The 14,067-nt window shown below is 45.8% G+C and overlaps 1 protein-coding gene and 1 pseudogene across 1 annotated transcript in view; one reads left to right on the top strand and one right to left on the bottom strand.

Moving 5' to 3' along the window:
- The window catches only part of LOC126284394 (netrin receptor UNC5C), a 1,047,805-nt gene that overhangs the window by 595,202 nt on the left and 438,536 nt on the right, over window positions 1–14,067 (top strand). The gene's annotated exons all lie outside the window — the stretch shown is intronic.
- On the bottom strand, window positions 6,449–6,566 carry LOC126285586 (5S ribosomal RNA; annotated as a pseudogene).

Raw genomic sequence — 14,067 nt, forward strand, 5'->3', positions numbered from 1 at the left:
TCGAAAAATAAAAAAGGTTTACCCCAAACACGTAAGTAGTTTTTATTTTTGGACGGACTTTTCAAACGCCCCTCTTATCCTCCCATCGCTTCCTGGGTCTTCCGATTTGGACGGGTACCATCATGTCTTCCCGTAAGTACGGTTTTTGCCGGAGAGGTGTCTGGTCTCCTAGCAATGTGGCCTGACACGCTTATTCTCTGCGCTTTCAGGTTTTGAACGATGTTCGGTTGCCTCATCAGCTCATACAGTTCTTGGTTTTTTCTACGTCTCCACGACCTCCCTTCCTGGATAGGTCCAAAGATCCTTCTGATAATTTTTCTTTCGAAGACCAACAAGTTTTCTTCATCCTTCTATGTTATGCTGAGGGACCAATCCAGTGAGCCGGCCGAAGTGGCCGAGCGGTCCTAGGCGCTACGGTCTGTAACGCGCGGCCGCTACGGTCGGAGGTTCGAATCCGGCCTCGTGCATGGATATGTGTGATGTCCTTAGGTTAGTTACGTTTAAGTAGTTCTAAGTTCTAGGGGACTGATGACATCAGCAGTTAAGTCCCATATTGCTAAGAGCCATTTGAACCATCTGAACCAATACAGTGAGCTCTCTGAATGTCTCTAGAAATAGAGCAGCATTTTCTTGCTCAAGAGCCGAAACCAGATGCTGGACGCTAGGATCTGCAGCGAAGCCAACTTTCTAATTCACTCCAAAAGTGTTCCATTGGCTTCAGGTCGGCCCTATGGGCAGGTTATTGTCCACAAACCATCACCTCACAGGGTGCACTGACATGCTAATACAGCCATAGCACCCAAGCTGTTCCTCTACCTTACGTGGAACACAATACACTGAAGTGTGTTCATATCCTTCCGCATTTAGCATTTTCTTAAGCTCAATAAGGCGAACACACCCTACGATAAACATCCCCTTACTGTAACACCACCTCATACACTACACACGATGACAGGTGAGGTTCTTCAACCATTCTCCAAACTCAAACCCATGCATTTGACTGACAGAGGGTACTCCGTGATTCGTCGCTCCAAATACTTGTTTCCAGTCATCTACCGTTCAGTGCCGTCGCTTTTTACACCACTCCAAGCACCCCTTAGAATTGTCTGTGGGAATGGATGGCTTATGAACTGCTCGACTTACGTACCCCATTGCTTTCAACTCCCTAGGCGCAATCATTGTGCTAGCTGGACTGCTGGTGGTACTTTGGAACTCACAAGTTATTCCTTCCGTTGATTTCATGCAATTTTTTAAAACCATCCTTCATAATGCTCGATGGTCACAATATCAATTCCGTCTCTTCTTAATTTAGCTTTGGACGTTCCTTTTCGTTTACCCTTCACAATCACATCACCAAGAGCCGACTTGGGCAGTTTTAGAAGGAATGCCCCTGACAGATTTGTTAGTCAGGTGACATGCAATGACTGCTCCACGTTCCATGTTCCTGAGCTCTCTTGACCCACCCAACTGTTTCTCTATAGACTCCTTTTATACTGGCGTGTCTACGTTTCATGTCCTCTACTGATCAGTTCCGCATTACGTAGAGGTGTACGAATGCTTTTTATCAGATAGCGTATGGTAAAAGCGTGGTACCACGGACGCCACAGCCGGCAGATAACGTACACGAGGGCATATCGTCATCCCATCGGCAGTCACTCCACTTTACAATGGCCAACGAGTACCTGGTCGAAAGCTCGCGACATTTTAACAGCTTGGTGCAGCTGGAAGAACGACAGCATTTATTCCACTCAACGTGACTGCCACAAAACACTGACCTCTCACAGTAATAGAATACAAATTTTCTAATTTCACCCAAAACAGTTACTCAAAAAAGCCTTGTCTCTCTTCCAAGAATTCTCATTCAGGTTCCCCGAACATTTGTTCTACGCCTTTGCTTGACCAGCACCAGCGACTTACAATCGTAGTAGTGCGTCTCTGAATTCGTTCGATTTCTGCTGTCATGCTCACTTGGGAAGGACTCCAGACACTGGAACAGTACTTTACAATTGCTTGCACCTACGTCTTGTATGCCATTTCCTTTATAGATGCTATCGAATCCAGTACCCTTTCAAGAAGTCTGTATTCCAGTCGTCTTTGGTAGTAGTGAGTTTATGTGAACGCCCATTTCACATTGCTTCTTAGTTTTACCCCCAAAACTACTGCATAAGGTGCTCCAGTTGTACCATTCTTAGATGTTAACAAAGAAGCAGGGACTGAAGGTCTTGGAGCAGAATAAATTTAATCTAGTCTGTACTACGAATCATACAAGAAAGACTGACGTTAATCTACCACGATTCCTTCATTATAATTCATAGCTTGGTCATCAGTTTCGTAACGCTGTGTGATTGTTGAGCTCGTGAGTTTCATCCATGTCTACTTACATCTCGTTTCCATCATCTTCAATGATACCCTCTCTCCGTCTATTCTTCTTCTTTTTGCTTACGCCTTTATCCAACTGTTGCTCAGTGTCGGCATGGTTAGAGACGGATTTGGAAAGGTTACTGTTAGCGAGGGGGCGGGGGGGGGGGGGGGGGGGATGCCCTCCCTTCTCTCTCCACGTTATCACACTCACCCCAAAAGGAGGATGGCGGTTCTTACCCCTACAGTATTTCTTTCTTGATTGTAACTAACATATTTAACGAATCTGACTAAAATCGTTCCAGCGGTTTAGGATGAGTTTTTACCCGTGGCTTTGCTCACGTACCCACATTTCAAATATATTTCACGTGTATTTTTACACATATTTCATCTGTATTTATAACGAATTTTGCCCTGCAATTTCATTTCCAAGCAGTTTATAACGCCTCATCATTAACTATGTGCTGTTCAATGATTTAATATTGCAGATATATCCAGTGGTATATGTGTCCACGTCTTCGCAAGGTGTTGTGAATAGAGTTAGTAGCAAAGAACTAATAAATTAAAACGTCGTGACTGATGAGGCAGTTTCGTCTCGCATTTCAAAATTCGACGACATATCTCCTGAAATATGTGTGATAAAATGATATATTTTTCTAGGTACATTCAGCGGCATATATGAATACTGCCTGCGAAATGTGTTGCGAACAGTTTTCGTGCCAAATAAGTAACAAATAAAACGTTTCGCATGACGCAGTAGTTTTTCAGTCATTAAGTTTTTCTGACGTCGTACCTCCTGGAATAAATGTGAGGCAACGATTTCATTTTTGTGGTACGTTTAGTGGTGTGTGTGAATACGAAGTATGCGACGAATACAGTTAACAGTAAAGACGAAAACGTCGTGAGTCTTGTGACAGTTATACTACATGAACAGCAAAATATAGTGGGCGAAAAATTTTTTTTTCGTTTCGTCGTTTTGTGGGAGCCGTCGGCTGGAAAAAGTTTCGTAAAAGTTTAAAACTACGCGCAAAGTTTGTTGAACATCTCTAGGTGCTCTTGTAACACCCCACCCGTCATTTATCTGGTTTTGGCGTGTGTTCACCCCAGCTAATTGGCTAAAAGATCACCAGAGTGCAATACTGCCGCAATATCGGATAACGGTAAGAAAGTAATAAGGCCCTGTGACTCCTGATTGAACTGCGGTGGCAGTGTTGACATTAATTGACTCAGAATTGATCACTTTTAACTAAAAAGAGGTGCACATTGATGTTATATTCAGCTATTGAACACCAGGTGCAAATGTTGAACATAAAATTAATTAAGAAAGTGACTTGGGATTTCAGGTACTTGATTGGAAACAGATGCAGTCGATTAGCACAAATTTATTTTAACTCACGACCTTCAGTCATCACATTACGTGACTCTCCTAACAGGCAGTGGTAATAAATTGCGTTTGCGTGGAGTAAAGCGCGATAACTCAAAAGTAATTCCTATCGATTGACCTAGGCGTAATTCGAAGTGCGAGAAGAGTTCTACAATACACGGCTCATGAAACCCTCATGGAAACTTTGGCGACGTGAACCAACAAATTAATCAGTGGCCTAACTCAAGCCAGAGCGGGCGCAATATCACCGAATTCAGCGTGTCGGGAAGCTGCGTTGTGCGGACGTCGGCCGACCTCGTGGTGCTGCAAGGCTGCACTCGTCTATTCATTCCTAGCTATCTTGAAAGTACATAACTGAACGAAAACATTCTATCTCCAAGCTCAATCGTTCCGTTTACTAAGTCCTAAACTGCAGAGATGCTCACTCTCCCTCAGGCAAGCTGAGTAAAGAACGCACTCTAGGCAAGCTGGGAACGGAAGACCACTACAGAGACTTCTGCCAGTCCGCTCTCCGCCTCGGTTTCCCCTCCAGCAAAATCACTTAAGCCAATTGCAGAGCAAGTTGCGTTAATTATGTGTTGCTTACCAGCGCCGACCAATGCCTGCTCTGGGAAGTGAACAAATTCCCACAAAATTTCCCTTCCTCTCAACTTCTGCTATTTAGCTCCTCCCAGGACACCCATCAAGATCAGTGTCTGCACAAAACACCAATTTTTCCGGAATTCTGACTCCCAGGAGAGTACTTCAAATTTCTTGGTCCTATGCTCCCATCAGAGGCCGGCGTATTTCATTCTGTCGCTCTTCACCTGATTTACTTTAGATTCTGCGGACTGTGAATTCAGCGTGAAGTTGCTATAGTCATGAAGACGCATATTTTTGGCCTCTGTTGACTGCTCCACCGTAGCTTTGCACGGCTTTCTCGTATAGTTCACTGAAAACGGGATGACGGACATTTATCAACAGGTGTACAAGTTCTCCATCTGCTTCCCGGTACACCAGCATGGGGTCAACCACCCCCCCCCCCCCCCTCACTGTCACTCATCTTAAGGCAGCTGGAGGCCTTGCCCCATAACCGCTTTCTCAGTGTTTGAGCCATCCTAAGCTGCCTACTGTCGCTTCCCTTTGGCACTCTCCCAGCTGCGCGCCATGGTCAACCCTGAATACTTCCCTGGGATGAACTAGCCTCTAGTAAATCGACGTGTTTCACAAAGTTTTCACGTCGCGTGAATTACTTTAAAACCATCACCCAACATTAATTATTCCAATACGTCTACACCATACCCTCTACAAGATGCATTGTGCCTTGTCAGTCATTTTTGTTCAGCCTTACTGATCGCTCAGCGTGAGTTCGATGATCCTTAATGACTTCATGCAAGGGGTACAGTTCTTGCCATCTTACACTCTCATTCTCAAATACTGGACAAATAAAATATGGGCGTTCTCGCACTCAGGGCTACACTGCCGTATCACCCTCACCCCCCCCCCCCCCCCCCCACACACACACACCTATGATAGCTGTGTGGGCCTCACCCCACAGTCGATATTTCCAGACAGTAAATGTATGTGTACCAAGTTTGATTGAAATCGATCCCGCTGTTTAGGAGGAGATGTGGGGAAACATACATACATACATTTTTATAATTTGTATGGAATCTTACTCAGTTGAACTACTCATACATGTCACATTACATATCATAAAAATCAACTTGTTCATGAGGGTGTTCCATTTTTTTCCGGCAGTGTAGAAATGGCTAGAAAGAAATTGTAATATGAACTTCCAACAAGTTACAGATACTACCACTTATTACATTATTTCCAAATTTATGCCTAGAACATCTTAGTTTTCCTCTCCTGTCGAAAAATTTCGGCCGCCTGTGAAGAGTCGTCTCGGTAAGTTAGTGTCTCGTGCTGGCCACACCGCAGCGGAACGCAGCCCTCGCAGAAGCTGCGGTCTGGGGCCGCCCCCTGGCTCCCAAAGCGGCGGCCGCCCGCAGTGTGCGGTGCGCGGTGGTCGATAGCACTCGGACTATTGGCCTCGTCCCCGCGCCATTATCGGGCTCATCAAACTGTGAGGTCGGTAATCAAGTGCGGCAGATTGCCGGCGGTACCTGCACCTCCGCCTCCACCTCCAGCTCCAGCTCCAGCTCCGGCTGCAGCGCCGGCCGCTCGGGGCGGTCCTGATTGAATCGCCTGTATTGGTGCGTCCCGCGCCGTGATTGGCGCGCTGGTCCGCGTGCTTGCGTCCGAGCCGGCGGAGGGCCGCTCTGCAACTGTGCGCGGGGAAGTCCCCCGGGTGAGGGAGGCACACGCTGTGCTGGCCCCATCTTCACTAATCTCAGCGCAGGCTGCATTCGGTGCGATCCTAGCCCCCACCCACTCACCGTCTCCTCCAAATCCTCGAGACGAGAGAGATTTTGAATGAACAGAGGAACGGCGGGTGGATGCTAGTGCTTGATATTTTGAGTCCACAGTTACAGATAATCTAAAACTATACTAAACCCCACCCGAACAGGCCATGAAGGCCCAACGGTACCGACCGGCCGCCGTGTCATTCTCAGCCCACAGGTGTCACTGGACACGGATGTGGAGGGGCATGTGGTCAGCACACCGCTCTCCCGGTTGTATGTCAGTTTACGAGACAGGAGCTGCTACTTCTCAATCAAGCAGCTCCTCAGTTTGCTTCACAAGGGCTGAGTGCACCCCGCTTGCCAACAGCGCTCGGCAGACCAGATGGTCACCCATCCAAGGTCTAGCCCAGCCAGACAGCGCTTAACTTCTGTGATCTGACGGGAACCGCTGTTACCACTGCTGCAAGGCCGTTGGCACAGACGATCTGCATCTACGTAAATACTCTGTAAGCCACCGTAGGGTGCGTGACGAAGGGCATGTTGTCATTTCCCTTCCTGTTCCATTCGGAAATAGAGCGAGCAAGAAACGACTGTCGATCTACATCCGTAAGAGTTCTAGTTTCTCTCATACTCGTGGTCCTTGCGCGACTTGTACGTCGGCGGCAGTAGGATCCGTCCAATGATTTCCCGTTTGAGCTCCTGAAGCAGCTCCGAACCAAATGTGTGTTGATCGAACCTACCGGTAACAAATCTGTCAGCCCACCTCTAAATTGTTACGATACGGTTCTTTAATCCGAACTGATGGCTATCCCAAACAAAGCTGTACTCAAGATTGGGTCGCACTAGCGTTATATACAGTCAATGAAGTTTCTTTACGCATTAATCACGCTTTCTTAAAGCTCTTCCAGTCAACCTAAATCGACCTCATTCGCCTTCCCCACGACAATCGCAAAATGAACGTTCAATTTTAAATTGCTTTGTAGCCGTACGTCTATTTATGTAATCGACCTAACTGTATCAAGCAGCACACTCTTTCCTACTCATCTTCATGAACTTACATTTTTCTACATTTAGAGCTGGCTCTCTAGGTCATCTTGTATCCTCCTACAGTCACTCAACGACCCCATCCTCCCGTATACCATGGCATCATCAGCAAAGGGCCGGAGACTGCTGATCGCTCTTTCGGTCAGGTCATTTATGCATGTAGGGAGTAATAGCGGCTATATCGCACTTCCCTAGAGCACTCATGACGATACCCTTCTCTCTGATGAAGACTCGCCTTCGAGACTAACGTGCTGGATCTTATTACTTAAGAAGTCTTCCAGCCACTCCCATTTCTGTGAACCTAACATCTATGCTCGTACTTTCCCTAACAGCCAGCGCAGTGAGAGATATGAAGTAATAAGAACTTTGAAAACTAAAAAAAAGCTCCTGTTAAAAGGAGATACATATGTTATGAATATCACATAATGAATCAGCATTTGCAACAAGGGGATTTGGTCTTACTTTTGGATTGGAATCTGGCGAACAAAAGCAATGCAATGGCTTCGACTCCACTGATTTGATGCTGCCCATCACCATGTCCTCTCCTATACCAACCTCATCATTTCGAAAGAGCATCTACACGGTATGTTCTCAATTTTTTGATGGCTATATTCCATGCAGATTTTATTCTCTACAGCTCCATCTAGTACCATGGAAGTTATTGTACACTAAAGTCTTGAAACATGTCCTGTTAGCTTGTCCCTTTTTGTTCTCAATGTGTTCCATGTACACTGTACTGAAAAATTTAAGGACGAGATAGATAAAGTAACACATCATATTAACAACTCCGGGAAATGTGTGAAAGCGCGGGAGCGTGTTGCCAGAGGTCTCCCAGTCGTTCACAGAAAATTGGACAACAAAAAGCGTAGGGTGACAGTGACCATAGAGCTAAATGGGGCTGACCCCACAACATGAGGCAGTTGAAGGAACGGTGCAAAAAATCAAACGGCTCTCAGCACTATGGGACTTAACATCTGATGTCATCAGGTCCCTAGACTTAGAACTACGTAAACCTAACTAAACTAAGGACATCAAACACATCCATGCCCGAGGCAGGATTCGAACCTGCGACCGTAGCAGCCGCATGGTTCCAACTGAAGCGCCTCGAATCTCTCGGCCACAGCGGCCGGCTCCGTCATAAATCGCGACGACTTCAGTCTCATTATCCTTCTTGAATAAAAGTGTAATTTCTGTTCGTCTCATACGATATTTCTTTCATTTACCATCTGTACAATATTGTGGTAGTCATTTCTGCGTATGGTCCAAGTCTCATCGAGCTATGTTATTTGGCATTTGGCAGTAACACATCTGTGAAAGTTAGTTTTGCGCACCAATGTATTTCTACCCTCGCCGACTCTGCTGAGAACGTCCTCATAAGTCCCTTTAATTTTGATCATCTTTCTGTAGCAGCAAATCTCAGTTTCGATTCTGTTCTTCTCAGCTTCACCCACAACCCATGATCCATTACCATACACTGTTGCTCTCCAAACGTATATTCTACGGAATTTCTTCCTAAAACCAAGGCCTATCTTTGATACTATTAGAATTGGTCAGGAGCCCCGTCTTTGCTTGTGCTAGTCTTCTCTTTATGACCTCCTTGCTTCGTCCCTTATGAGTCATGTTGTTTCCAAGGTAGCAGAATTCGTGGTCCCCAACTTTTTTTTGATGCGGATGCTAACACTAATCTCGTTTGTGCTGTTCCCCACCTTTCGTCTTTCTTCTGTTTCCTCTCAGACAATATCCTGTGCTCAGCACACAGTTAATTTCGTTCAGTCTGTCCTTAATTCTTTCTCGCTTCCACTGGGGATAGCAACGTCATCATTGAATCCTGATATTCTTTCACTCGGATTTTAATCCCACTCCTGAACGTATCTTTTATTTCCATCATTGCTTCATTGGTATACAGATTGAACAGCAAAGCAGAAAGGCTACAACCTGGTCTTACATACTTTTAATCCAAGCACTTCATTCTTGGTCCTACATTCTTACTGTTCCTTCTTATGGATAAATGTTACCTACCTTTCTCTATAGCTTACACCTGTTTTTCTAGGAATTTCGAACATCTTGCACCATTTTACACTGTGGAACGCTTTTTCTGGGTCGACAAATTCAACTGAAATATCTCCATTTTTCTTAAGTCTTGTTTCCATTATCAATCGCAACATCAGTCCTGCCTCATTGGTGCCTTTTCCTTTCCGAAAGTCAAAATGATCGTCATCTAACTGCCCCTTAATTTTCTTTCCCATTCCTCTATATATTATTCTTGTCTGCAGCTTTGATGCATGACCTGTAAATCTCATTGTACGATAGTTTTGGCCCCTGTCCCCGCTTCCTATATTTGGGATTGTGTGTACGATATTTTTCCCGAAATTCGAACGGTATGCCTTCAGTCTCACATATTCTGCACACCAACGTGATTAGTCGTCAGGTTGCTACTAGCACCAGTGATTACAGAAATTCCGAACAATTGTTTCTGTACCTACCGTGTTATTTGTCCACCAGTCTTCTAAAGCTCAGTTAAACTCTAGCTGTAATACTGGATCACCTTTGTCATCAATATTGATTCCCAATTCGTTTTCTATCACGTCATAAATAGTTCCCACCCCTCGTAGAAGCCTTACATGTACTCTTCCCCTTTCCACCTACGAACTCTCTCCTCTACGTTCCACAGTGGAATTCCTCGAAGCAATTCAGAGGCATACCGCTGGGTATGTTGTTAGTAGGTGCGAATACACGCGAATATTACGGAAATATTCCTTTACTTCATATGGGAATGCCTGGCTGGAAGGACTTTTTTTCCAGAAATATACACCTCGCCTAAGGACCATGAAGACAAGAGAAATCAAAGACTGGTTCAAATGGCTCTGAGCACTATGGGACTTAACATCTGAGGTCATCAGTCCCCTAGAACTTAGAACTACATAAACCTAACTAACCTAAGGAAATCACACACATCCATGCCCGAAGCAGGATTCGAACCTGAGGCCGCAGCGGTCTCGGGGTTCCAGACTGCAGCGCATAGAACCACACGGCCACACCGGCCGGCCTTAAAGCTATTACACGACTACGTTCAATCTCAGTGAGGTGAGGCATTCATGAATAAATCAACTCATCACGTCCAATCTCAAAGGTAACTAACGCTCACGACCGTTCCAGCGCGTATTTAAAGTAAGTCTGATAAAAAAATCATCATAATGGCGCTACCAGCACCACTCGAACGCGACTGGCACGGTGTTTGAATAGACGCCATCTTTCAGAAGTAGAAACACGCACATCAACTTTCGTTTATGTCGCACAACTCCTCCTTGGTGTCGAGATTATTTTTCCTTCAGTGTATATAGATGCGCCTTCCCGTATACGGCCTCCACTTCAGGTAGCGGCGCGGAAGGAAGTGCTGCAGCCTAAGAGCATTAACGTAGCGATCGCGCCGCCGCACCACCCACGCCAGATGGGCGCGAGAGGATTTGCAGCTGGGGGCCGCGGACTCGCACTTAATCTGGGCCGGGCGGCGCGCCACTCCAGTGAACAGGCGCTTACAGCGGGGGTATGCAGATGAGGACGCCGGCACCCACCTGCCGAGGGGAGTTGCACGAACGCCGGCGCGGCGCGGCGCGGCGTGGCGTTGCCTGGCACCCAGCGCAGCACTGTGCCGCGATTCAATCAGACGGCGCTTCTCGGCCATTATTGGGAGCGCCCTGCGGGTATCGAGGGGGAAACCCGCCGCTGTGTGCGGGTGCGGCGCGGGCTAATATTTAATCGCCGCGGACCGCGGGCTCTCGCCGCCCCGCGGGCATGCGTGCAGCTCGGCCAGGGGGGGGGAGGGGGGGGGGGGCGCTGACCCGCCGCTCCCCTCGCCGGCGCCGGCCCCTATAAATAGAGATCTCCGCGATGTTAATCTGCCGTGAAGCACTGGCAATTACTGTTCTACACGCAGCGAGAGAGGCGCGCCAGCACGCGAGACCCAGTCAGCTGCTGGCCGCGAGCGCGCTGGTCAGAGAGGGCGTCTCACTGTTGTCCCAAAACGCTCGTCGGCTGGGCTGTAGTCGTCACCTAGTACACATCTCTTTACACAATTTGAAAAGAGAGTATTTCATCGCCTTACATCACGTCCCATTTCCGTCCGTTTAACACAAACTGTTGCTATGCTATGGTGCAGCCCTCCACGCTAACAAACAGTAAACTAGAATGAGATTTTCACTCTGCAGCGGAGTGTGCGCTGATATGAAACTTCCTGGCAGATTAAAACTGTGTGCCGGGCCGAGACTCGAACTCGGGACCTTTGCCTTTCGCGGCCAAGTGCTCTACTACCTGAGCTACCCAAGCACAACTCACGCCCCGTCCTCACAGCTTTACTTCTGCCAGTACCTCGTCTCCCACCTTCCAAACCTTACAGAAGCTCTCCTGCGAATCTTGCGGAACTAGCACTCCTGAAAGAAAGGATATTGCGGAGACATGGCTTAGCCGCGGCCTGGCGGATGTTTACAGAATGAGATTTTCACTCTGCAGCTTTGACGACGGGGCGTGAGTCGTGCTTGGGTATCTCAGTTGGTAGAGCACTTGCCCGCGAAAGGCAAAGGTCCCGAGTTCGACTCTCGGCCCGGCATAAAGTTTTAATCTGCCAGGAAGTTTCATATCAGCGCACACTCCGCTGCAGAGTGAAAATCTCATTCTGGAAACATCCCCCAGGTGTGGCTAAGTCATGTCTCCGCAATATCCTTTCTTTCAGGAGTGATAGTTCTGCAAGTTTCGCAGGAGAGCTTCTGTAAAGTTTGGAAGGTAGGAGACGGATACTGGCAGAAGTAAAGCTGTGAGGACGGGGCGTGAGTAGTGCTTGGGTAGCTCAGTTGGTAGAGCACTTGCCCGCGAAAGGCAAAGGTCCCGTGTTCGAGTCTCGGATCGGCACACAGTTTTAATCTGCTAGGAAGTTTCAAACAGTAAACTGACGGGGAAAAAATTGCAACTGCGAGAAGGAGTGCCACGAGGTAAATCAAACTTAATAGGCGCTTTTATACATCTGAAAGATGATATCTGTTCGAATTTCACTCCAGTCAGAGAGGCGGTACTATAGCCACTATGAGGACGCAATCAGGTTTGCTTTAAATACACACTGTAACGGTCGTGAGTAGTTAACTTTGAGATTGGACATGATGAGTTGATGTTACTTAATAATGCCTTTAAGGTGGCAAACGCGCCATTATCAACACCTTGCCGAGTTTGAAAGATGTCGTGTAACAGGGCTACGAGAAGCTAGATGTTCCTTTCGCGATTTTGGGGTAACTCTTCCCATTCTAAAAGGATATTTTTGACTCAGAAGCGGGCGGTTTAGGCAATAGGTAGTGTTAGTTCACAAACCTCTTGTCGACCTCTGTTCACGAGTCTGGTTATTTTGGCATTGGCCTCTCAATACGTATATTCCTTATTGTCGTTTCTTGTTACCAATACTAGTTTATTTCCAAGAATAAGCAGCTTTCACTCGGTTAATACTCGGCAGAAATCAAACCTGCATTTCGATCGGACTTCCTTAACTCTTGTAAAAAAACGTGTGCAGTATACTGCTGCATCCATTTTTAATAAGCTGCCACTCGAATTCAAAAATCTTAGCAGTAATCCACGCGCTTTCAAATCGAAACAAGAGTTTCCTTATGGGTCACTCCTTCTATTCTGTCGAGGAGTTCCTTGAAAAATTAAGCTGATTTTTATGTATTGCTGATAGCGTTTACTTAAACTTATCCACTGACTTTGTTAAGTTTCATGAACATTTATTTTTATCTGTTATTAAGTTTATGTTGTAATATGATGTACTGACACCTTCCATGACCTTGGAGATTTGCTTCTCAATTTGGTCCTACGGAACTTGACGAGTAAATAAAAAAAATAAAAAAATATTGCAGGACGACTTGGCAGTAATGTACACACTGTGGCCACTGCACACGATTGCTGGCAGCGTACTAGAATGTACGGTCCAAAAAGACCGGGCTAAGGACGGTCTCGTAACACTACCGAGAGGGAAAACCATCGTGTGCGGCATAAGACTCTGGTGCATAGTACTACATCTAAAACGACAGTTCGCGCAGCACCTGGTACCACAATGACACAACTATTACAAATGGGTGACTTCTAGGACAGCTCCGAGCCAGACGCCCTGTAACGTGCATTTCACTGACCCCAGACCACCGCCATTTGCTACTTCAATGGAGTCAAGCGAGAATTCATTGATGGTTAGGGCGGAGGTCTGCTGTGTTTTCTGATGAAAGCTAGTTCTACCTCAGTGCCCTACACTTATGTCAGAACATGTGCTTCATGCATGATGGGGCACCACCTCATTTTGCTCTGCAACCAAGATCAATTTTAAGGGCAGACGTAGACCAAACTGCATACTAATATTTAAACTTCGATATCTCCTACAACACTACAGTTATAAATTTAAAACTTGACACTACTGTGTAATACATAATGAAATATAGTCTCTGCAGTTTTTGTTGATCATGTTCATGGAATTTCATTTTATAAGGATTTGAATTTTTCATTACCAATGCACATATAATGTACCTTTTCTCATTAACTATTCAAGCATTAAAGCTGAAACTTTATAGTATACTTCTTCATTAAAGGCTATTAAAACGTGTGCAACATATTTTTGTTTCAGCTCATAGTTACTTTCAAATTAATTTTTCAGTTTTGTGTTACCCGGGACTGCTCTAATTTTCTAAAATTTTAAAGGATAACTTTTCTCAGAGAAAAAATAACGGAAATTGGTGCACAGGATTATTCAGTAAGCACTTCTTAACAACTCTGCCATATTTGAGGATGTTAGCTCTTACAGTTTCTGAGAAAAGGTACATTAAATCTTTAAAAAAAATCACTTTACGGGAAATCTTATTTAAAGTGTTTATTTCAATTTTAATAATATTGCCATACTTGTAGGCACTAATA

Source organism: Schistocerca gregaria, chromosome 8 (genome assembly GCF_023897955.1).
Source record: "Schistocerca gregaria isolate iqSchGreg1 chromosome 8, iqSchGreg1.2, whole genome shotgun sequence".
NCBI classification, from domain to species: domain Eukaryota; kingdom Metazoa; phylum Arthropoda; class Insecta; order Orthoptera; family Acrididae; genus Schistocerca; species Schistocerca gregaria.